Source organism: Schistocerca gregaria, chromosome 1 (genome assembly GCF_023897955.1).
Source record: "Schistocerca gregaria isolate iqSchGreg1 chromosome 1, iqSchGreg1.2, whole genome shotgun sequence".
Lineage (NCBI taxonomy): Eukaryota > Metazoa > Arthropoda > Insecta > Orthoptera > Acrididae > Schistocerca > Schistocerca gregaria.
In genome coordinates, this window is record NC_064920.1 from 445,102,581 (window position 1) to 445,129,369 (window position 26,789).

A 26,789-nucleotide genomic window follows, 5' to 3' on the forward strand; every position below is an offset into this window, starting at 1 on the left:
ATCTCCAGCCAATCCCACTGATGGATCCAGACACAGAGTTGAAGCAGCACGGAATGACCTTCCAAACCAGTAGTCCAATCTTAATTAGACTCGAATCCCAGCTCGGGTAGAGGTTTTGTTGCTGTCAGAGGGCGCAGCTCTTTGCACAGAATTTCGCATCAGCTATACCCCCAAATCAGCAACAAAATTAATGAAATATTCTTTGGAAATTTGTGGTACGGTCTTATGGGACCAAACTGCTGAGGTCATCAGTCCCTAAGCATACGCACTAGTCAATCTAACTAAAACTAACTTACGCTAATGACAACACACAAACCCATGCCCGAGGGAGGACTCGAACCTCCGACGGGGGAAGCCGCAGGGCCGTGACATGGTACCCCAGACCGCGCGGCTACCCCGCGCGACGAAATATTCTTCCCACTACGTATAATTACTGCAAGTTCATTATTTTCTGTGTGCCTTGTGTGGTGCAGGGAAACATTGGAATTTTAAGTGGCTGAGGTAGGCACGGCCATAAAAACTTGTCAGTTTCTACATTAGTTGTTAATAACACAGCCCAACTAATCACAGAGAATTAGCTTAAATAACAAAATGGGGGATATTAATTGCTCCCAACTCCAACAAACAAAACTTTAACTGTGTATCATACATAAAAAGTCATGCAGACAAAAGTCTCGATATTTTAAATAAATTATGTTTTAACAAGAAAAGGAGGGCACAACGTAAATCCACAAGCTTACAACTAATTAAAAATAACAGGATGGAAAAGAACAATAATGAAACAAGGTTGATGAGTAGAAGTTGGGACACACTAATTCTTAAATAGAACATAAATAAGACATGACAGAAGACATCCAAAAGCTAAGACTAATTCTGTAAATCCATACTAAAAGAATCAAAAGGTGTTAGTTTAATCAGCACAGAATAAAAAGCCTGGCGAATGGGGAAAGATAGAGTGGTTCACGAAATGCAGAAACACTCGACCCTCATACTAAATACAAGAAAGTTAAGAAGTTAAACCCAATTTTAACATATGATGATGTGCTGGAAAGTAATGCCTACGAGTTTCTAAAGTGAAATTCTTAAAGGTTTTTAAATAAGACAAATCTTATTAACATCTCTGCATGGTGGTGTGTAACGTATCACGCGAGAAACAGCATTCTGTGATCGAGTATCGAATGAAAGAAGTTCGTTCACACATGGGGCACCCTATCCTTCAGCATCACACACGAGCGCTGCGACATTTGCAACAACCCAATGCCTCGAGTCCACTGTCATCGATCGTTATCCATACAGTCCCCACTTGGCTACATCCAATTTTCATCTGTTTCCAGAACTATAGGAGCACTTTCAACAACTTCACTTTGATAGTAATGAAGCGGTGCAATCAGAGGTGATGCTGAGTCCGTCAATAAAGTCAAACATCATGTAATGACGGTATCAACAAACTGGTCAGTTGTTGGGAAAAATGTTTCCGTCGCCAGGGATGACTATCTTTAGAAATAAATGTATAGACATGAAGAATAAAGGTGTAGAATGTTTATAACGTTTGTTTAATTTGAAAAGATTTGAGAGTTTTCAAATAAAAAAATTCGGAGGCCTTACTTTTTAATACACCCCGGTAGAACTTTCCACAACTGAAACGTAGTTCAGGCAAAAACGCAACTTGATTTTATGCGCACCTGTAGATCTTCTTGTAAAGGAAGTCTGATATATAACAACTGTCTGAGGATTTTCAACATCGAAACCTAACACGTGTAGCAGTTTGAGGGAACTGTATTATGCTCTTTCTCTCTCTCTTTCTCACACTGACACACAAACACACCACACACCCACCCACACAGACTCATATACGGTACGAGGAACAAGTGCCCAGAATTAGCGGTGGCTGCTCCCCACTTGCAGCCGTTGCTAGGCGATGCGCTCCCTAGGCGGCGTCTGTTATTGTCTCGTTATTGTTATGGGAGCAGGAGCCAGAGCGCGCCTCTGGGGAACAGCCGACCCTGGCGCCCCACCTGGGGACAACCTGTCTGCGTTATTTACTACCGCCACGATTAATACGCAATTGTCACGTTTACCTCCGGTATGTGGGTTCTCCGCAGGCGCTGTGAGGAACTACATAAGAGTCTTCATGACGCCATGACGTGAATAATCTTATAACACCACAATATTACTGACCCCGTAAGTGACACAGAGCACAGAAGTATGGCGCATTACGGTATAGTTTTGATTTAGTAAATTTCGATACCAATTTCCGTCTTATTTGGATTAATGTGCACTTATTGTGCCGGCAGCTTTTGTTTTCTATGCTGAAATTGTCATTTCGTTTCCGTTGCGTATAGCCAGTCGGGTGGTAGTCTACAGATGCCAATGAGAAACGTTGAGTCAAATGATTCGCCGCACGGGGTAGCCGCGTGGTTTACAGCGCCTTGCCACGGTCCACGCGGCTCCCCCCGTCGGAGGTTCGAGTCCTCCCTCGGGCATGGGTGTGTGTGGTGTTGTCCTTAGCGTACGTTAGTTTAAGTTAGATTAAGTAGTAGGTAAGCTTAGCGGATAGATCCTCAGCAGCTCGTCCCATAAGACAGTACCACAAATTTCCAATTTTCAAATGATTTGTTTCGGCGAGAAATATGAAATTATGAAATGTTTTCGACAGGGCTAGTGCGAGATTGATCTGGCTGTGCCGGCCAGAGTGGCCGAGCGGTTATAGGCGCTACAGTCTGGAACCGCGCGACCGCTACGGTCGCAGGTTCGAACCCTGCCTCGGACATGGATGTGTGTGATGTCCTTAGGTTAGTTAGGTTTAAGTAGTTCTAAGTTCTAGGGGACTGATGACCTCAGATGTTAAGTCCCATAGTGCTCAGAGCCATTTGAATCATTTTTTTGATCTGGCTTTTATGGGTTGCATAGCTGGTTGCTGGTTTTCACATGCATTTCTAGTATTCTATGTTTCTAGAAATATGACAAGATTACTTGGGTTATTGTTTCGTATTCCAATGTTACCGTTTGGTTGTGAGTTGGCAATGCCAACTAACGTGACTGCAGAAAAACTGGTTATAGTGATGGGCCTATGTTGAGCGTAGCCAAGCAAACGTAGCGAAGCCAATGAATGGGGGATAAAGAAACTAGTTGTGGAGACGGACTGATGTGCAGCGTAGCCCAAGGTATGGATTGAGTTGATACGTTATAGTTTTGTTGTTAGTTGGCGAAGCCAACGAATATGATTGAAGGAAAACTAGCTACGGCGATGGACTGACCTGTAACACAGCTTAATCATCGTTTCGAAAACTTTGTGGGATATTTTCAAAATGTCCAGATTTACGAAGTTGTGGTTACGTATTAACCTAAAAGCACAGTTTAATGATAATTTCCAAGATTACTTGAAAACGACGTACATCGAACAGGCGACTGTCATGGCGCCAGATATGATTACTTTCGATTTAGTTTACAGGGCTGACAACAGATCATCAGTCAGCAGTGCTGAGACAAGCCTGAAGCTGACGCAGTGACGACTTGCCTTACTTTTACCTGGCGGGAGTTAATTCCGAAACTACATGTTGTGGAAAGTGGTTCAAAGGGCAGTGAGCACTATGGGACTTAGCTTCTGAGGTCATCAGTCCCCTACAACTTAGAACTACTTAAACGTAACTAACCTAAGGATATCACACACATCCATGCTCGAGGCAGGATTCGAACCTGCGACCGTAGGGTGTGGAAAGTGGTTTACATTTCTTTTACGAATCACGATTGTACGAATACGTAGACCGTCATGCGGTAACGTTTGTCAAACTTGATGAAAGCTGTAGCTGGAGTGTACCCAGGAAAAATTTTCTCAGTTAAAGACTTCAAAACTGTGTCCCAAACCAAGTCTGTGTCCTACGAGAGCTACAGACGCTACCGACGGAGCACTGCATCTTCACGCGAAAAAATAAATCTGCAGAAATAGCTACATATAGTTTTGTCCATGAGTGACATTCATGACACTGACAGTCTTCTCTTACAAAAGGCGATGTTTGGAAACAGACTTGTTTGGATCTACAAGAAATACGTTCGCAGTTGCGAATATACACACCTATCGGCTGTATAATGGATGACGACAATGAAAATTTGTGACGGATAGGGACTCGGATCATATTTTCCCGCTGCTTGCGAGCGGTCACCTAACCATTTGGCTACACTTGCACGACTCAGGGAGAGACCAAAACTTCCATATGTGATCAACGATGTGTCTACAAGCTGTACTCGTACATCCATTAAGTATGTTCCTGTACAGGGCAGACATTTTAGCCGGCCGCGGTGGTCTCGGGGTTCTAGGCGCTCAGTCTGGAACCGCGGGACTGCTACGGTCGCAGGTTCGAATCCTGCCTCGGGCATGGATGAGTGTGATGTCCTTAGGTTAGTTAGGTTTAAGTAGTTCTAAGTTCTATGGGACTGATAACCACTGATGTTAAGTTCCATAGTACTCAGAGCCATTTGAACCGAGACATTTTACTTGAAAGTCGCTTGCCCTGTGTTGTCGGATAAATACGATATTACAGTGCCTGTGTTATTCCGGGTTACGATGCTATGTCCCTTCGGACATGCATGTAGAAAAATGGACAACCTTTACCACGAACCCGGCACTTAATGGTGTGCCACAAACACGGATGGAGCTTTCAAAACATGTGCTGTCCTATCTCACAATTGGAGTCTGCAGAGTGATAGTCATTTAAGATGGGCAGCCGAAAACTTTCTCAGGGTGTGGTCAGGAAGGCCACGTTCGTTCAGCATGTCTTCAACGAAACATTGTACAAATATCAACAGACGACGCTAAAGAAAAACTTATGGCGACTTCCCTCCCTCTCACTTGCAAATGTGTTGCGGTTGGTTGATTTGGGAGATGGGACCAAAAAGCGAGGTCATCGGTCTCATCGGATTAGGGAAGGTCGGGAAAGGAAGTCTGCCTGGCCCTTTCAAAAGAACCATCCCGGAACTTGCCTAAAGCCACTTAGAGAAATCACGGAAAACCTAATTCAGGATGACCGGACGCGGGTTTCAACCGTCATCCTGACGAATGCGCGTCCAGTGTGCTAATCACTGCCCCATATCGGTCAGTGTGTTCCGAAAGGACGCCCCACTGAACAGTGACTTCACTCAACAGCTGGACAGTCTCACCGGAAAGCCGGCGACGGTGGATGGTGACACGAGCATGATGGTGGTAGCGATGCCCACCACCGAGCAGCACCGACCAATACCTACAATATAGAGATAGGAAAAGAAAATGATCACTGACAGTCGGATAGTGTCTAAGCCTGCTTTCGTCTCAGACTGCAGTGGCGCCAGAGAAAGAAGCCCACATTCGGATACAGAAACGCAAAGGCTTAAGCATCGATCTCCGAAACGGTACAATAAACGACGCCTCACGCCGTCGGACGACTGCTTAATTCGTATACAGGGTGACAGCCAAGAAACGACCGATGGAGTCGGTCAGCTTACAGAGGGTATCGAGACTTCATATCCAGAACACCACTGTGTCGACAGCAGCATACGTCAAGAGCGACCTGAAAAGCTCTACCAGCAGTCTGTTACCAATCCATGGTAGTAGAAGAGGTGACAGGTGACACAGGTGACACAGAAACACGGTGCTGGAAAGACCCGGCCGACGGTAAACTTTACCGGGGACACTGGGCTGATGATTGTGAAGGGACCCACTGACGGTTGCAACGGGCGACACGACGGGGGCAGCACCTCTCTAAAGTTAGAACCATAAGCAATGACAGCGGACAGGACGGAGCCATGTAACGTTTCAGTACCACAACAAACAGCGTAAGCTCACAAGGCCGATAGATATGCGACGGAACAAAGATAAGCGTATTGGCTAGCCTCTGTCAACATCAATAGCATACGGTCGCTGATTACGGTGTCTTTACCCAAAGGTATGCTGCAAATGGCGGACATCGACATCGTCCTCCTACAAGAGTTTTACATCGATGAATTTCCTGTCATATACGAGTACGAATCCTACGCAACCCATGTCTCCAAATCGGACAGCAGCATAGCAATACTTCTCAAAGATGTCATCACGGCAGTGGTTGTATTGTACCTACTGTGTATTGTACGCACCCCACTTATCAACATCTATGCACAATCCGGTACAGACAGGAGGCGATAGCGTTCCCGCTTCTTCTCAATGGACATTACCCCATTCTTACAAGGTCAACACGGCCGATTAACTACAGGCGACACCGAAAGATCAGTTTCCTCGATCTACTCCACTCCCAGAACCGTGAATGTTGGTGCAGAATATGAACCTGGTAGACGCCTAGGAGCCTGTCCATGGCCTCTGTCCTGGATGTACGCATACGACGCGTCATTCAGATAGTTTGCCTACCAAATATATGAAATATATGTTACACGCAATCTTAAGGCTTTCGCCCTCGAAGCGGAACTATGGCATACAGCTTACTGTGACCGTAGAAGTACAATCCCCTGGCGGCAACAGCAGGTCTGGCGTAGCCACGGTCATTGGAAAATTAGCTCTCCCATTTGAGAGGCCCAGTTCGTGGAGACGCTATTGAAGACGTTTGGAGATCTTGCTAACGACGCCTTCGGTCGAATCCCACGACGCTACAATGGTGGATGGATTGTGACAAACCAACGCTACACCGTGCAATGATCATATATGGTCAAGAGCAGGTAGTGTGGTGACGTCACGGTGCTACAGGAATGATCGAACAGGTGTCTTCTCCTCAGCGGCCGGCCGCGGTGGTCTCGCGGTTCTAGGCGCGCAGTCCGGAACCGCGCGACTGCTACGGTCGCAGGTTCGAATCCTGCCTCGGGCATGGATGTGTGTGATGTCCTTAGGTTAGTTAGGTTTAAGTAGTACTAAGTTCTAGGGGACTAATGACCACAGTAGTTAAGTCCCATAGTGCTCAGAGCCATTTGAACCATTTTTTTCTCCTGAGCGGCAAGCAGCGGTACAGGAGCAAAGGCCAAAATTATGTCCATCATGCGACCCCACCTCTAAGTACAGTGGTCAGGAATCAGGGCACGGACACGACATCGAGTTGCAAGAGAACGCCCATCGATGTACCATATAATGAACGAAAGCAAAAGACGACGAAGAGCCCTGCTACATGCAGTGGACACGAATGATGGCAGACACATAACGCCGCAAGAAGAAATAAGAGCTGTAAATAAATCGGTGGGACCAGATGACATTTTATAGGACCTTTAGTTACATGATGGCATCACGATGGACTACTATCCGCCGCAAATTAATGCCTCCTGACGTGGCCTTACCGCCGGCTTTTGCGGAGGGGCTGATTATCCCGATATCCGGGTGGTACACAGATACGGGACTAAAGACCACTGACGCTCCTTAACTGCGACTGTAAAATATTCACCAGATTATTAGCAGCACGCCTCCGAAGGGTACTGAGTAAGCCATACCTACCTTGCAGAAGTCCTGACGAACATACGATTTCCAACACCATTTGTCACTGTTGTGATGCGGTACTCCGCAATGCCTCCTCCAAAGTGCTCGTCAACGGACGCAAAACAAAAACTCTCATCGTAGCAGGATATGTCATACAAGAATGTCCCTTGTCTGTGATATTATATGCACAGTTACTTTGCGGCCTTCGGCACCACTGACAGGATTGACTTTGTGAGGATGCACATTTGAGATTTATGCGGATGACCTGATGAGATAGTGAGGAACGAAAACAATAAGCGCGTGGGTTACGATTGCATCCGCAAGTATGTAACTCTGCAGGGATGAATATTGGTGTTGGAATAACTGAAGAATGTGTAGCACATATTTTAAAATGCCTAGGGATGGTTTTTACGCCATACGGAATACGTCGCAGAGCAGTGAATTGCTATAAGAGACTACTACAGTCACTCAGGACAGGCGTCAAAGAGACATCTCGCGGGCATTAGACATGATCCTGTGAGTCACATATGTAAACACCTACCAAGCGTCACGAATTCCGCACTTCGCTCACGTACTGTCGATGTCAGTGATGATAGCCGCATAATGGCGGCGTTCGCTTCCTTCGTGATTTTAGATCTGCTATATAAAGTAAGATCACAAGTTTCTAGAGTAGCACCCGTGGCAGTCCAGCACATTTCCCAGTCATTTCACCATATACACGCCTTTTTAATAGAGTACAGGTATGTTCAGATGGCTCTGCCGGAAACCTGGCCTGCAGGGGCGCGCTTCCGGACTGAAGCGCCTAGAACCGCTCGGCCACAAAGGCCGGCTGAGAGGAATAATCCACATATCAATTAGCATATAGTATGGGGATCGACACACCACATTTTCTTAGACACAGAAGCACGCTCAATGTGGTAGCTACCAGTTAATGGTAAAAATGTCGCCCGATCCAGACTCCGTGCGATTCATATGACAGATTCACCATTATGCTCTCAGTGCCAAGCTCTGGTCGACGATGAATACCGCCTCATATGCGGCCTCTCAACAGAACTGTGGCGTTTGGCGACAAAAATATTAGACTTCTTTCTTTGAATGAGACAACACAACATTGAACCGGCGACTGTATTCTTCCCGGACGTGACGTACTATCCACGTACTAAACGAATGCAATAAGGTGGCTTCGAGGCCTGGCGGTGCTTTATTTGTTCAGAGATGGTCCAGAGAATGTGATGGACTTTAGGACTTTCAGACAAGAACTATATCTGAAGATCGTAAGAATTACAAAATACCGACAGTATTTCTCTAACTTCCTATAGAGTACATTTGAAAATACCCCGCATAGTTGCAATGTCTAGGGTAGGAGAAGTTAAATTACCGATGTGATGAAAAAATGAACGGAAGATAAGAACCGGGGAATACCACATGCATACGGGAAGACATACCCGTAAAGCAGCAGCAGGGATTGGAAATAAGATTCTCCATCGTGCTGTGTGTTTCTTTCTTTACGTTATGCGAAAATAGTGTTTAGCTTACATAGCTTTCAGGTAGTGTAGAAATATTGTTTGTGGTATGATAATGAAATGTTTGTTACCGAAATTCAACTCCACTGTTAGATGTATATTAGGTTTTGCTTTAATATGTAAAGACATTGATTAAAAATTGAATGATATTTCGAGATTTATTTCCTTCATTATAATTTTATTGAGCTTTTCAATTTCTGATGTATGTTTAATTTTCCAGAGAATACTACTTATTTACAATGTCACTTTTATGTCAGTCTGGTTTACCGTTATTCTGTTCAGCTTATTTAAACACACATCAAAAAAAGTTTTGCATCACGCCGGTTCGCAGAACTCATAAAGACAGACGTTGACTGTGGATATTGTATCACAGACACAATCCCTTTGACTGTTTAGAGATGTCACTAAACCCGCTCAAAGACAACCATGCATGAGCAGCGCCTATTAGACGGAGGGGGTCCGACAGCTGAACAGTTCCAGTCATTCCACCAGGAAGGAGGTACACGGCGTTGTCTGTAGTTCAACCATGCCTAGACGGTCAATACCGCGGTTCGATCGCGTCCACATTGTTACGATGTGCAAGGAAGGGCTCTCAACAAGGAAAGTTTTCAGGCGTCTCGGAGTGAACCAAAGACATGGAGGAGATATAGAGAGACAGGAACTGCCGATGACATGCGACACTCAGTCCTCCCAAGAGCTACTACTGCAGTGGATGACCGCTACTTACGGATTACGGCTCAGAGGAACCCTGACAGCAACGCCCCTATGTCGAATAATGCTTTTCGTGCAGCCACAGGATGTCGTGTTCCGACTCAAACTGTGCGCTCTAAGCTGCATAATGCGCAGCTTCACTCCCGACGTCCATGGCGAGGTCCATCTTTGCTACCACGTTACCACGCAGCGCGGCACAAATGGGCCCAACGACATGCCCAATGAACGGCTCAGGATGTCGCATATGCCTTCAACCAACAATCGTCAGAGACGTGTCGGGCCGACGTACGCCACTGGTGGTCATGGAAGGCGCCGTAACGGCTGTACGATCCGTGAATGCCATCCTCCGACCAATATTGCAACCATATCGGCAGCATATTGGCGAGACATTCGTCTTCATGTATGACAATTCACGCTCCCAACGTGCACATCTTGTGAATGACTTCCTTCAGGATAACAACATAGCTCGACTAGCGTGGCCAGCATGTTCTCCATACGTGAACCCTATCGAACATGCCTGGGATAGTTTGAAAAGGGCTGTTTATGGACACGTGACCCACCAACCACTCGGAGGGATCAACGCCGAATCGCCGTTGAGGAGTGGGACAATCTACACCAACAGTGCCTTGATGAACTTGTAAATAGTATGCCACGACGAATACAGGCATGCATCAGTGTAAGAGAACGTGCTACTGGGTATTAGAGGTACCGCCATGTACAGCAATCTGGATTACCACCTCTGAAGGTCTCGCTGAATTGTGTTACAGCATGCAATGTGTGGTTTTTATGAGCAATAAAAATTCCAATTTTCTGTACAGGTTCCGGAACTCTCGGAAGTGAGGTGATGCCAAACGTTTTTTGATATGTGTCTAAAAAATTGTTAATCCCATTTTCTAGAGCTGAACATAAAGACGGTTTTATTATTTTCTTTTGGTCTTGTGTAAATTTTGGCGTAATTATCTGAAGAAGGGAACTGGATTTCGCTAAGCTAAAAAACTATGTCTCCAGTTCAACTAAGAACGTCTGCGAGTTCATCCTTTGAAATGACACGTGAACATGTAAGTCGAATGATGTTTTGTATCACCTAACATAAAAAATAACTAAATAAAAGATGAATACGCCCAAAAAACGATGTCTCCGTTGCTAACGAAAAAAATGTAAGCGGGATACTGGATTCGAATACCGGTTAGATACACATTTTCACTCGTCGCCGCTGACTCTGCATAAAGTCCCGATGCAGCTGTCATCAATACTTCCTTCCCTTCCCTTTCCTCTGTTTTCTGCTCTTTTCAATTTATATAATATGTATAATAGCTGCGTATTCCAAGAGGTGTCTGAAAGAATAGATACCAGGCATGCATATACATGCAGTTTTTGGTGAACACTCAGGCATCATATTTTTCAGTCCGGAAAAAGGTGCACATGCACTTTGAATTTTGTCACGGAGCAAAGCAAATAAAACAGAAAATACATTCGCACCTCTTCTGTGCTTCCGACGTCGACGTGTGTTTTCTACAATTTTTTGAATTGTCTTCCATCCATCCTACTTTACGGAGCAGATAAGCCACCGTACCCCACGCACTGTGAAGAGTCGTGGACGTCCATCCATTTAGCCCCTAATGGTAGTGTCACTGTCCTTCCACCTCTTTCCAAAGATGCTCACGACAGTAGCACGTGAACATTCGACCAACTTCGTCGTTTTCTAGATACTGTTCACAGGCTCTGCGTAATAATAAACTGCCCTTTGCCAAAGTCGCTTATCTCAATGGATTTTCCCATTTTCAGGAATGGTGATCCCCCGTCCGTGTCTGCTCCGCTCACATACTTTTGTTATCGCTTCACGTGCCTGAAACGCCACCAGGCGGCATTCAACTTCGCCGAAGGCAGTAGTCATAATGTTTTGGCCTATCTATGTACTCATCACATTTTATGTGACCCTCCTCCAAAGGCCACCGTTTCCCTTTCGTTGTAATTATTTCTATTACTCACAATGTACAGAGCTCATGTACTATACGAAACTGCAATGAAATGGAGGTTGCCGGGACGGCGACAAAACGACCGCTGCTCGTCAGCGCGTGACGTAAATCAACCGTAGAGAATTTTCCAGTAGGAAAGAACTTAGTGAAAAAGTAGGTACGTGTGTCACCTACAGTAGGGTGGGAAACATCGCGCTCGGAAAGCTTACGTAGCCGCCAAACGTCTCGTAACCTGAGGTGGCACACTGTTGCTCGCTTCCGTTGGTCACGCAGGACGCAAGTCAAACGTGTCAGCCATGTATGATTCAAAACTACCAAGTAACTCTATTGATTACGATCTTTCTGCCACATGTATGACACGCGCTTTCAATGTTGCAAGAGGTTCAAGAACATTGTAAAAGGCCTCACGTTCGACATTGGCTGCTAGATGAAACACTTCAAGCCCATTGGCTTGGTCGCACCCCCATTTGGGGCTGCGGTAAGAAAGCGGATGCCAGCCACATCGTCTCTGTCTGTCCGCATAAATACGGTACTAAATCAGCTACTACAACATCTGGTCTACAAACTTCAATAATTGCGATACTGCACCTGAAATACTACAGATCTGCCTCTGTTTCGTAGGATCTGGGTCAGAAGCTTTAGAGATGTACTGCCTTATCGCCGACAAATGGTGTGTGTAGGAGGGTTGAATTGTCTTTACCATTAAAAGTGAGAAAAAGCGTGAAACTGTTAAATAAGACAGTGTGAAGACATAGAAACATGAGCATATTTTATAATTGCGATGATACCATCACTATTAAGAACTGGTTAAATTCTTCGTTGAGATTTTCCAAGTACAGACAAACAATTAATTTAGTTTGACAGGTATTCTGGGATTTTGGACTCAGTAGCTGCTGCATTTTTCCAAGCATCTATTTCAGTACTGGCAGCAGAATCACTATTAATTCATGTAACATTTAAATCAGTATGGCGAAACTGAAAATTTCTTCCTTCTTCTACTCGTCACATATCACTAACTGGCACAATGTTCAAGACTTCAAATACTCTTTCAGAAGGCATTGGACGCAAATCCCTATCTGGACACCCAGATTTCGGTTTTACTTGTCTTCTGTTAATCCTGTAAGGCAAATAGTTAAACTTTTTCTGTGGACTCCCTCAAATCTACATGGCCGATAGCCGTGCCCTTTATAGCACAGTGAGACTTCATGCTCTAACTTTATCGACGTCGACGGGATGCTGAACCCTAGTTAAGAGTGTTTGACTCTCACAATACAGAATTTAAATGTAAATATAATGTACCATTATAGACTGCCATTTTGTGACTACGTCTAAACGGATAATTATAGTTATAATGTTCATGATTCATTTCACGTGTTGTCTCCAATATTCGCAATTAAAAAGAAAAAGACTCGATACTGTGTAATACGACAGAGAGAGTAGTGGTCGTCCGTTATGGAAGAAGCTCTTATGAGAGAAAAGGAATTGATAAGTCGAGGGGAGAAGGCGCTGGCAGTATGATTGATGGATAAAGAAAACTGCGCTTGAGAACTTGTCGCCCCGCATCATTAAGAGTGACGGGGAGACATAACATGGTAACGCCTGAGCTATGGGCTGTGAGGAACACCATCTGCCTGATATCAGTATTCTGTCTCCAAGGAACACGCCTCAGACAGGTGCTGCAGCCAAAACAAAAGGATAAAGAAATGCCAAATACTTTTTCTAAAAGTTCGCGTCTGATTAAAGACAATTGCAAAAATTGTTCAAATGGCTCTGAGTACTATAGGACTTAACATCTGAGGTCATCAGTCCCCTATAACTTAGAACTAATTAAACCTAACTAACCTAAGGACTTCACACACATCCATACCCGAGGCAGGATTCGAACCTGCGACCGTAGCGGTTGCATGGTTCCAGCCTGAAGCGCCTAGAACCGCTCGCCACTTTGCCCGGCTAAAGCCAATTGCAGCACAAAGGCGTTGAACAAATTCTGGTCATTAGTTATAAATTGCCAGCGCCATGAAAAATATTTCTCCTTAAAAAAGAAGCCATTTTATATGCAGAATCGATAAATACCACTAGGAATGGTCCTTGAGAAATGAAAATGTAGTAATAGGATAGTTTATTGTTCATACCTATATCAAAAAGTAAGCAAATCACTGAACACATCTTTGAAGAGAATGTTTCAGGTACATTCTTGCTTTTTGGCAACACTCTCAGTAACTGAGTTCCTGTCCTCTTAATGATTTTTTCCCTGTACTTCCTTAGATTCTAAATGCTTTTCAACCAGTGTTATCAAAAACTTAAGCGACCTGTTGATTTCTGCTTGAAACTTGCGAAAAATGTAAGTTATTCAAAAGTTGCTGATACGATATTTCGGTCTAGAGGGTTCTGACCGTCTTTAGTTGTAGAAAAAGGCAAAGTAATCTGAGCTGTTCCGTATCAGGCTTGTACAACAACTTGCTTAAACGCCATGCACACGCCAATTAAAAAGTCAGACAAAGTTCATCAGGTTAACATCGATGACTTATTGTGACAGAAAGAAAAACACATTTTGTCTATGTACCCTCGGATATATACCTGATATCACAACGCATTGTGCAGGGACTTGAGAAGCCATGTTAGTAGCTGACGTAACGCGTCTCTTGTGAACGGGGTAAAAGCGGAGTCCATCATCCGAGGGCACGATCAAGACCCTGTGCAGTCGGCTTGGCGTTCATCCATAGGTTTCTCCAAGTCTGCCCAGTGCCAAACACGAAGGTCATGTAGTTAGTACACTGGTAGCAGAGATTTGTGTTAGAAGTAGCGTGAGACGCCTCCTCGACGACGACTTGTTAATCCCTTTTACATATCACCAGTTTCGTACTTAGCAGAAGTAAGTGTACTGATACTTCGGCAGTTGTATCACTGCTGGCAGTGAGCTAACATTTTTTATCTTCCTTTTAGTAGGATATTTTTCCGGGATCTTTTCCGATATGTTGCGAGTACCCCTAGATTCCATTGCTGATAAACTGGTTTATTGTCGATATGCTGAACTCAACATTTTTGAGTGTGAGTTGTTGAGTCCCCCGGGTTTAGTACAAGACGAACTAAGACATACTGAAAATGAAACGAAAATTTCTCCTTCTGCTACCGGATATGACAAGATAAGATCATACATTACTAAGTGACTGTGTAATCTTCGGAGGTGTTCCTCTATTTAAGTGTGTGATGAGAGCGTCCTCTTTGTGGCCTGGTCTTGGGGTAATTTAATAATTTACTGTAACTTCTTTCTCAGACCAGGCCGTGTAAAGTTATCGAATTTATCATTACTTACAGGGAGTTGTATTTAATTAATTGAGAGACTGGGGAAGTAGACAGAAGCTAAAAAAGGGAAAAAATCAGTTTGTGTTTTGAATGTTCACACACGGATACAGGATATTAAACATTGTCGAGAACAGAAATGTACTGACACAACAAAGAAATCACTGCTTAAGATGAAATGCAAAACACTGATAAACATGCGGCTGGTCCCGGCGGAGGTTCGAGTCCTCCCTCGCGCATGGGTGTGTGTGTGTGTGTTTGTCCTTACGATAATTCAGGTTAAGTTGTGTGTAAGCTTACGGAACTGATGACCTTAGCAGTTAAGTCCCATAAGATTTCACACACATTTTTGAACTGATAAACACTTAAAGGGAAACAGGCGTTATTGAGAAGCCACTAAAATAGCGCGTCATAACTGTAGAGGCTCAATTCTACTACTGCAGTGGTGGTACTGTGGGAATGGTTTCGAACTTCTTTAGAGGGAACAGAGGAAGAATTGGACCAACAAGAGGGTGGTCGAGGTGACATAGGGGTGGTAGGAAACGACGTCTTCTTACCACATTGCAATGCTGGCGGTGATTTTCTTCCGAGTAGCTGCCACAACACTCCTGCACAATGGAGTTGCTCTCGTGGCAATTACACCAGTGACACTTTATCGCCCGCGTCGTTATGTGCCTCTGTGTAAGGAAGGAACTATACAGAGACTCTAAGCGGCAAGTGCCAGGAGCCAACGCGATACTCCTTGGCGTCTTTCGAAAGCACCGCCCAACTGCAACGGCAGATATCTGAAGAGATATTGGGAGATTCAAGCGGATGTGCTCCAGGATTTTGTGAGTTGGGTTTGACTGTTCCTCAGTAAGCTACCGATTTCTCCTGTCAGATGTTGAGAAGACGAGTGTCTTCAGTTCTCGATGCATCCAATCCTGCCTTGGTGCCAATCGACTTAAGAACGGACGTTTCTCGTGTAAAGCGCCTCTTTGAAGAACGATACCAATTTTTAGCCGATTGTGAGGGTTCTGGAGATTTTGATGGAAATAGTAACTGCTCTCATAAAGACCGTATCAGAGATCATATTCCTGAATAGTGCTGGCCAGTACGCGAGGAATTTGGGTATCGTACGCAATGAATTTGTTTATTCTTGAGTGCCCGCCCTGTTGGCCGCGCGGTCTAACGCACGGCTTTCCGGGCGGGAAGGAGCGCCTGGTCCCCTGCACGAATCCACCCGGCGGATTTGTGTCGAGGTCCGGTGAGCCGCTCAGTCTGTGGGTGGTTTTTAGGCGGTTCTCCATCTGCCTCGGCAAATGTGGCCTGGTTCCTCTTATTCCACCTCAGCTACACTATGTCGGCGATTGCTGCGCAAACAAGTTCTCCACGTACGTCTACACCACCATTACTCTACCACGCAAACATAGGTGCTACACTCGTCTGGTGTGAGACGTTCTCTGGGGGGTCCACCGGGGCCGAATCGCACAATAACCCTGGGTTCAGTTTGGTACGGCGGAGGGGTGAAGTGGACTGCGGTAGTCGTGGTGGGGTTGCGGACCACTGCGGCTGCGGCGGGGACGAAGCATCTACGTCTTTTTTAGGTCCCCGGTTAACATAACATAAAATATCCTTGATTCATTTCACTCCGATTTTTCTTTTCCGTTGTAATTTGCATATAAGGTTATGCACACACCGAAATGAAATTAATAGAAAGGCTGCAGTACACCAAAATGTCAGTCGTAAGAAAGAGATCTCTATCCGGTAGGAATACGAATATTACTGTGGTCTTCCGGTCGCACATTGGTTTGATGGAGTTCTGCATGCTAGTCTATCCCGTGCAAGCCTCTTCATCTCTAACTACGATAACTGACATCTGTTTGAATCTGCTTACTGTATTCAAGTCTTGGTCCTGTTCTGTCCCCCCCCCCCCCCCCTCTGTCTCTCTCTCTCTCTCTCTCTCTCTCTCTCTCTTTCTCTCTCTCTCTCTCTCTCTCTCTCTGTATCCCTCTCAAACACACACACACACACACACACACACACACACACACACACACACACACAAAACACACACACACGCACACACACTTCCTTTCAATAGCAAACTGACCACTCTGTTACGCCTCAGGATGTGTCCTACAACTGATCTCCTCTTTACTCAGGTTGTGCCAGAATTTCCTTCTTCCCTATTCGACTGAGTACCTCGTCATTACCTACTCGAACTACTCCTAATCTATCAGTATCGCCTGATTTAATTCGGGTACATTCCCTTACCATTGCTTTATTTTTACTGATGTACATCTTATAATCTCTTTTCAAGTCGCTATCAGTTCCTTTCAACTGCTCTTCGAAGTCCTTTGCATCTTTGACAGAATTGCAGAGCGATCAGTACACCACAATGTTTATCTTTCTTCTCCTGAATTTTAACTCCCTTTCCTAAAATCTCCATGGTTTCCTAGCTCGGTGTACAGCCTGAATAACCATGGTGAAAGGCTACAGATCTGTCCCACTCAGTTCTCAGCTAGAGTTTCCAATTCACATCCTTCGACTTTTCGTAAGTGAAATCTGGTTCCTGCAAAAGTTGTGGATATCTTTTCTCGCTCCCTCTATCTTACCCCTGCCACTATCACAATTTGAAATAGTAGTTTTCAATCAATATTGTCAACATCTTTTTCTAAATCTACAAGTGCTATAAACGCAAGTTGGCCTTTCTCCACTCAATCTTCTAAGATAAGTAGTAGTACCTATCACGTTTCGATGCTTCTTGGGAATTCAAACTGACTTTCCCCGTGGTTGGCTACTACCAGTTTTTTTTCCCCATTCCCATCAGTACTTTGCAACCATGCCTTATTAAACTGACGGTTCGGTAATATTGACACCTGCCCTGTTTGAAATAGATATTATTAAAATCTTCTTGAAATCTGAGGGTATTACGTCTATTGCATATATCTTCCTTATGAGGAATGATGGTTTTGTAATCGCTGGTTCTCCCAAGGATCTTGTTATTTCTGAGGTAACGGCGTATGGTTTTCATTACTTAGGGTTTCTTTCTTTATTAAGTGGCCTCGAGCGAGCGCACACTTACGTCTCTCGACACGCGGTGAGGCTAGTTTGAGCTGTAGCGTTGCTACTGCAGTCATTGATGCGTCGCCTAAAAGACTTTTCTCTCTTTTCCAGAATCGAACCCTTTCGCACAGGTAGTGTTGCAGTTATAATGACGACGGTGCAATGTCAACAGCAGCAGCGGCGCAGGAAGTCTGCGTGGGCGGTTGACGGAGCACAGAGTCTGCGACTGCGGCGCCCGGGGCCTGTGTAACCCTGACCTAGCGGCCGCACGCACTGCGCATGCCGCCTGCCTCCGCCGCCGCCGCCGCCGCCCCCGGCCGCCTCCGCCGCGGTACGCAGTCGCTCGCGGGGTGCGCTCCGAGGAGAGCGTGGCGCCCGCACCACCCTCGCCCGCCCTCGCGCCTCCGGTGCGGCCGCCCCTCAGCACCAGGTAAGGCGGCGCGCTCGGGCTCCGTCACTGCTGCTGCTGCGGCTCCGACTCACCACTCTGTCTGCCAGCTCCAGCACTTGTGCAACGCATTGTCTCGCACAGTAGCTACCGCCAGCAGCAGATACAACACTGTAATCATTAGACGTAGGTGTAAGTCGGAGTAAATATCACACTCTCTCGTAACTTAGTTTGTAACTCTCTACAATCCACTCGCACCTCGTTGCTTAGTGTAACACTAAGCCACAGCAATATGACAGCAAATCTGCTTTCTGCTGGTAATTAATGTAATCGACACAGCACTACGTAGATTTTCCACAGGTGGGAAGCCATCACTACATACTGTCTGGAGCACACTCTCGAAGATGTTGTCTGTGAACTAAAATAGCTCATTCACACATTTCTTATACAAATTCCAGCACGAAACTTGATATTAAATTATTCGTTACTCGTAACATCTCCTTTAAGAGTCCTCAGATATTAAACTGCTTTTATTCTACTCGTAACTTGTGAGCCCTTTTAATTTTTTGTATTAACATCAGAGGCTATAGACACTTCCTCACGAATTTATAAAACGAGTTTTTCGATCTTCTGTTGTCACGTATGTCGCGCTGCGCAAAGTAATTTCACAAAGGAGTGTTTCCCTCTATATTCCACTTTCACGTTATCGGCTAACTTGCGCGTAACATAGACATGCCCGAGAGGGTTACATACAGCATTTTCTAACGAATTTAAAACAATTTTAGTCGGCATTGACAATAAGATATACAGTCAAATACAGTGGTCTGTTAAGTTAACCGATAGAGTTGTTTGTGCTTCGGAGTTGAAATTTAATGTTCTCCAGCCATTTTTCTCCATTACATCATAAGTAATTAAGCGTAACTTTTCATACTACCGCAAGTAAATATAGAGTGCAACTTTCTCTTCAGTAAGCTTTTTGCATTTTTCTTAAGTGAGCACTGACTGTATTGTGCTGTGACTTTCCTACTAATCTTTCTGGGTCCATCAAAAATTACTTATCTTACTTACAAATAATACTACAAAATTTTTTCCAAAGAAAATTTTCAGCTGAAGGGGGTTGAGCTGTTCGCAGGAAAAGTCACTGCACACTATCTCTCTTTAAAAACGTGTTTTCGTTATACAGAAGCACGCTGCAGCTACGATGTTTACATTATTGAGGTAACGATAACGACGGTACGTAATTGGGTTTCCCGTCTCACCTTTTTTAACATGTTGTTACGAGGCTTCGTTATAATATCATTTTTTAACACGAGACCACATTGCGCATGGTTCGCCTGTATGTGCAGTTGCTTACAAATAAACTTGTTCTGATAGAAGGAAATAAGCAACGCCAGTGAAAATGGCAAATAAAATCCCCACATCTTGACGGCGATTAGCAGTGGCGTCCCCGTTTGCAGCAGATGATTGGCCATCGTATCTGACGATCTTCGATGCGATACATCACGTTGGCATTGGACTGGCAATGGTCGCTTACAGAACAACTTCCACATTGAAGCTGTAGAATTGCCCGATGAATATCTATATTTCAATCGCACACCGCTGTTACTTTGTTCGTACGACATCGTTGCGCGTCGGCGCAAAGAAAAGCCTCGATGAATTAAATGTGGTAAAAGACAGGCTCAGGGGAAGTAAGAGATGTCCTCCATGATTCCTCAAAATAGAGTAGTGCTAGCATGGAGAGCTGCATCAAACCAGTCTTCGGACTGGAGATCACAACAACAACAATGCTACGCACGCTGCAGAGAAATAACTAAATTCTCCATGTTGGACTTTTCAATCCATTTTAGCGCCATTTAATATCGTCATCGCAAACGCACAGTGGGTTGTACCAGCATACTTAGGATTAGATATACCGTAAGCTATGTCGTTCTTTCCCCTGTTTAGGCACCTGTGAGTCGGCAGAATTGTGTAAGCTACCGTAAAAGCGTTATAGCACGCAAGACAATATTTTCAGTGTACTTCAAATCATACTGAGCACGAACCCAGTAGATAACGCTTTCCGTGTCGCCTGTTGCAAGTCAGAGGAAAGGCGCGTCTTCTTCTTTTTTTTTTTCCAGGCACCGCGTCACACGGGAACTAAGGGGGAATGAGGTGGCGGGTAGCGCAACCAGCGCACTGTGGCAGAACTACCCTCAGGAGTCAAGTTACTAAAGTAGAGTCGGTGGCAGAAAAGATGGACAGAAGCGACGAAAAACAGTTTGCTATGCGGAAAATTGCTATGACCTTGTTTCTTGTCATGAACCCCGAACGTTTCCCAAAACGCGTGGCAGACCTTCTGCAAACTAAAGCAAATTAACCAGAGCTAGACACTGACGAAGTACAGGAAATTCTAACTATGAAGTTAACGAGTGACGAACTTTCAGCATTGCAGCGCGTCAGCAATCGTAATTATCTAAATAAATTATGAATAATCCGCCTCGATTGCGAAAATTCCCGGTGTTTACCCAGGTTTCAACGTGGATAAACACGCCTTCTTCAGAACAAAATAAAAAACAGTTTGCCTAAATGGGCATGGTCAATTTCTAAAATGAACACCCACAACGGCAGGTCCCCTTAAAATTTATTAACATTACACGGTACATCCGTACCAAGTCAATAACACTACTTAACTGTGTGTGCTGCCTCGCCCCAGCCAACGTGCGATGGGTCACAGGCTCTCCACTGCCTATTTGCTGTATTTTCTTTGGAATGATGGGGAGTCTGGGTAGGATCATCAGTCTTCTGATTGGTTAGAAGCGGCTAGCCATGATTTATTCTCCTGTGGCGGCCTGTTCACCTCTGAGTAGCATTTGCAATCAACGTCCTCAATTAAGTGTTGGATATTTTTCGATCTCTGTCTTCCCTTACAGCTTTTCTCGCTATACGTTCTTGTACTACCATGGAAGTTATTCCCTGGTGTCTTAACACACGTCCTGTCATCCTGTTCCTTCTAGTTGTCATTGTTTTCCACATATTTCTGCCCTCTTCTAATTTGCGGACAACTTCCTCATTACTTACCAGTGTAGCTAATTTTCACCATCCTTCTAAGCACCACGTCTCCACCGCTTCGATTATCTTCTACTCAGCTTCCCCTATTGTCCGTGATGCTCTCCACACAATGCTTTGCTCCAAATGTACATTCTCAAAAATTTCTTCCGCAAATTAAGGCCTGTGTTTGATGCTAGTAGGATATAGTGGGTCAGGAACCCCCTATTGGCCAGTGCCAATCTCCTTTGTATGTCCATCTTACTTAGTCCGACATGTACAATTTTGCTTAGTACGCAGCAGAATTTGTTCACTCTCTTTACTTCGCGATCCGCAGTTTTAAAATTAACTTCATCTAAAATATGCTACGTCTATGTTTGTCTTTTTCCAGTTTACTCTCAGTCCATAGTGTGTGTTTATTGGATTATTCGTTCTTAATGATGAATAATTTTCCCACGCTGTAAGCTGAAGACGACAGTTCGCGATATGTTATGCTGAAGTCTTTTGCACTAACTAGTTGCCTACCAGAGACTTCTTGTTTTATCTATTCTGGCGACTGTCTTACTTCACACTTGTCGATACATACTTATGTACATGGATTTTCCTTGTCTTTACCGGATGACTTATCAATTTGTACGCACATTTATAGCTCTGTATTCCTTTGCTTACAGCTAACCAAGTAATAGAACATTACTTTAGTTCCAAGAATAAATCTACTAAACTCAGGAGTAATCTCTGTAAACGGCGTTAATGTGTTTTAGCAGACTTCGGTTAAATCCACAACTTCATTGTAAACGTAACGTTCCATCTTCATTTACACTGTTTATCCATATCGTGATTGCTGCGCGTCGGCCATTGACTCTCATAACATCAACACTGTTTCCATCGATGTACCACGTGTATAACCTCGCACAGTAAAGAAACTTGCACTGTACGCAGTTAACGCTACTGTTCACTCGTCGAACAAAGTTGATATTGTGTATGGATGCGACCAGCGGGAGAACGCATTTTAATCTGTTTACCCGGGATCGCAGCAGTAACGATTGTCAGTTATCTGCTACAACAAACCTCCACCATTCCAGCTAATGTTTTCCCCCTTTTTCTTTTTCACTTAATTTTCTCATTTTCGTGTTCGGTAAGCTTTTTAAATAAAGTTTTAAATTTATGAAACAAAATATTTCAAATTAGAGCAAGTTTCAGAAAGATGAAAATTTTGGGATGATGCCCTGTATTAATTCTAATTACAGCAGCGAGCTTTGTTTCTTACACGTCGATTCGTTTTTTTTTTTTTTTTTTATTAGACTCACTCACAATAGCTCATGGCTGTAAAGATCTTTCCGAATGACACAGTTTGCTGTGCTGTGGAATATTCATTGCCTCACTGACATGATTCCACCATATTGATTACCTGTTCACTCACCTTTCTCGGGTGAAACAGGGAAGGAGAGAAAGTTAATGCGACACACAGTGGTGTGGCATGTGGAGTATAGTGTAGATCGCCTCTGTGGCTTACTTTTTCGGTACTCTGTAGCCGCATGAATCAAAAAATGCATTTTAATAAGAGTATTATAGTCGACAATTGATGGTAACAGATAATAGATGGTTTACAGAGAAACTTATTAGTTACCACCTAAGTTGTGGTTAACAACAATAATCATACCATGATGAACTGCTTCCTTACCAGCCTCACGGCACACACCCCCTAAATTTTGTAGAGACTTTTATATTTTTACGTACACTGTCTGAAAAAAATTGAACTACCCAGAAAAGGAGGAGGAAGTAAAATAAAAGTTCGCAGTTTGAGAGAGTACGTGATGTTACTTCAGTGATCGTAAATTCGAGGCAAATTTACTAATAACTTGGCAGAAGGAGGAATATTATCTTTTGAAGACCCTCGTCGCTAATTTTGTAGACCATCATAGGCAGTTTTGTAAAGTCATCGTCATTACTAACGTGGAGGCCGAGTTGCCACTATTGTTACGGTACGCCGAGTTTGTAAGTTCGTGAAACGGCTACTGGTGCAGTGCACCGCTACGAAAATTTCTCCCTGCCACTGCTACACGGCTATGCCCCAGGGTCAGATAACAGGATGGGAGAACAGATGTTCTACAACCCTCCAACAAATTAGCAACAAAGTCGCACAAATGAGTTAAAAGGCTTACTTACCTTTGTGACTTGTTGAGTGATGAAGTCTGCAACACTGCTAGTAATATAACACAAATAAAGACCGTCAACGGCTAAGAGCAAATAATCGTAGGTAAACTTCACAGCACATAGCAAATGCAATTTACAACAACTATCTGTTCACTTCTGAGAGTTCACTAAACGACGTTCCGTGTCTAAGCCAGCCCAGGAGGTGATCCATAACCAAGTGGGTGAGAGCTACTCTTCTGTCTTCCTAGTAGGCTTCTGTCCGTCGCCGTCCGGTCATTGGCAGATTGTACTCAACTGGCAATTGGCCGAGGAGAAGTCGATATCTTCATCGTCAACGCCGCCCGTAGCACTAGTGGAACTCGCGCAAGTGGCGAGTCTCTATGGCACTGGCTCCATCTCGCATCTTTGCGACTGTGGGGGATTTGCCTGACTGTGTCTTGATCGGAGGACACGGCAGTATCTGCATTAATTAGCTCCCCTTCTGGCTTGCATTCATGCACTGAGTCTATTGGGAAGGATGTCCTAAGACCGTTGTATCCTCCCCCTAGGCACGCTGGCTCACAACTGTTGAAACTGGTTCTTGACATCCTGTATACTGGCAGTGAGACAGGGTTGAGGTCCGAGTTCATGTGAATCATGTTGTATTGGAGACAGATCCAGGGATTCTCTGGTCACTGCAGTAGCTCAAAATAATGCAGACGGTTCATAGAGACAAGTGTCACGTGTGGAAGAGCGTTGTCCTGTTGAAAAATGGCACCACGATATTATATTATGAAAGTTAACTCATGACGGTGCAGGATGTACATGACAAACCATTATTTCGTCAGAGTTCCCTGAGTCACTAGCAGCCATGACCTGAAATCACGCTCGATGTCTTACTACACCATGACGCCAGGTTTAACAGCGCTGTACTTCTCCAGAATTTTGAAAGAATGGCACTTCTCCTCACATTGTCGCAACACTCGCATACGACGGTCACCAGCGGTGGTGTTGCTCCGCGATTCACCACGGAACAGAATGCTACGGCATTCATCAGCAGTCCATGTTTCACGGTCATCGCACCACTCTAAACGCAGGTGTTTCTTTTGTGGTATTAACGGCAGCCTGCGCATGGGACGGTAATCACCCATTCCTGCTGCTCCTAGTCTCCGCAGAATGGTGCAGGATGACATAGAATGTTGATGATAGTCTATTACTTGTGCTCTGATGGATGGCGCCGATGTGAAGGGGTTTTTATGTGCTTGGTACACAGTACGGCGATCCTCCCTCGTGGTGGTCAGACATGTCTGAACTGACAATGAGTTTGCCTATCCTCACGTTCCTATCCAATCCAACTTCAGATCACTGTGACATCCGAATGCCCAACAAATCTGGATACTTCACTATTTGACGAGCCAGCCAAATGGAGACCCACAATAAGGACCCTTTCGAATTGTGTTAGGTACTGATAACAGCGCCTCACATGAATACGCAGCATCTCGGTGTCCTTTAACTATCACTCAGCGTCTGATAATACTCATAGCTCTTGTACTCCCTGTCAGGACTTGTAACAACAAAAACAGAAACGACACTAATGCTATCTGGTGGCCGCTGTATGTGTCACAGTGATTCCCAACGCTAAACATTTACATAACCACCGATGGTGTATGCGTGAACAATGTTACATTGACACCCGACCGTGACATCTGGGTGCCTCACATTTTTTGGCAGACAGTGTACATCAACTTCTTTATTTGATAGCTAATTTTAAGAGAAAAAAACTAGCATCAAAACTTAAGGTCTCCAAAATGGAAACGAAGTAAAACAGTGTGTCAAAATATATGTTTACAACACGATACTTTTCAGTTGCTTGCACGAAGACATAATGTGAATGAGATTGCGTCCTGTCCGTAACATTCCTGGCTTATATACAAGCATGTGTCCTACCTCCTCTCAGTAACAAAATCGAAACAGTAGAGTCAGCAAACCACAGGACGTCGCGTAAGGCAAGACAGGAAGGGAAGGGCTCACTACTAGGAAAATAAATAACGAAAGAGGTGACTTCTCGATAGTAGGGGGAAACAACTGAGAGAAACATAATCCACTTCATTTACATGCTCGTATAGCCAAAGTTTGCAGACCTGTTGACAACTGTAGTGTTTAGTGAAATACTTAGACTTAATATTGTGTAAATTATGATGTTGCCGAAATTGTATAACGGCGTTTCTGTTATAATTCTTAGATTAATTGACAAATGTAATTCATACAATTTCGCATTTACGCTATCCAAATGCTGTATTTCTGTGTATTGTAATTTCTTCGTTGTTATGCTAAAGGAATGTATTGTTCACGGATGCAAAGAAGTTATTATTGTCATATTATAATTCTTTATGTAGTTTATGGTAATTAAACACTTTATAATCATTATAAGAAAACGTTTTATATATTTTATTGTTATTATTATTACAATTTACACATATGTGGTACGTTAACTGTGGGATGGCGGCAAGTTACGTCTAGGGAGGAAGGATCTGATAGATGTAGTGACGCCAGCCAGAGTGGCCGAGCGGTTCTAGGGCTACAGTCTGGAACCGCGCGACCGCTCCGGTACGAGATAAGGTCATCTGATTAGTTGACAGTTATAGGCTGGTAACGGTAAGTTTTGAAAATCAATTGGGGTGTTCCGTTTCGCTTGCCAACTTGCTAACTTCAGGCTGTTGATTGAGGTACACTTGAGTGGTGTATACTTATATGGTGTGAAATCTGCGTCCGTCTGTCACATGTGACGCATAAAGGAAGCTGCTGCGGTATCCATTACTTCGCTCACAGCACTTTGCAGGCGATTTGTATGTTCAGCAAGATAACGCACGAACCCCATTGCTGGAGAATGGTTTTTGGGAAACTCTGATGGCTATAGGGGTCATTGTAGCCTCCTAGGTCAGATGGCATCAGCCCTACTGAGAGCAGTTACGATGCCTTCTAACGATACGTGAGTTCCTTTAACCAAACTTCGATTCACATTTCTATGTTATAGGTGGCCGCTGAGATGTCATCCATCAGGATTGTTCCCTAAAACTCTCAGAGTTCTCAAAGATTTCAGACCAAGGCGTGTTTCTACATCTCACACTAATTCGGTCCATATAATATAGAGCTACTATAATAATACATTCGTTTTCAAAGCTCTGTATATTCCAAATTATTACGTGTACTAATATGACTAATGCGTCAATAGAACAGTAAACTTACCAAGTACGCATTTTGCCGTCTAC

The 26,789-nt window shown here is 44.2% G+C and overlaps 1 protein-coding gene across 1 annotated transcript in view; it reads left to right on the forward strand.

The window, feature by feature from the left end:
* The first annotated feature begins 18,326 nt into the window (after positions 1–18,326).
* LOC126351910 (uncharacterized) overlaps positions 18,327–26,789 on the forward strand; it is a 1,029,617-nt gene continuing 1,021,154 nt past the window's right edge. The window contains exon 1 of the mRNA XM_050002645.1: positions 18,327–18,405. The gene's annotated coding sequence lies outside the window, so the exon portion shown is untranslated. The remainder of the gene's footprint in view (positions 18,406–26,789) is intronic.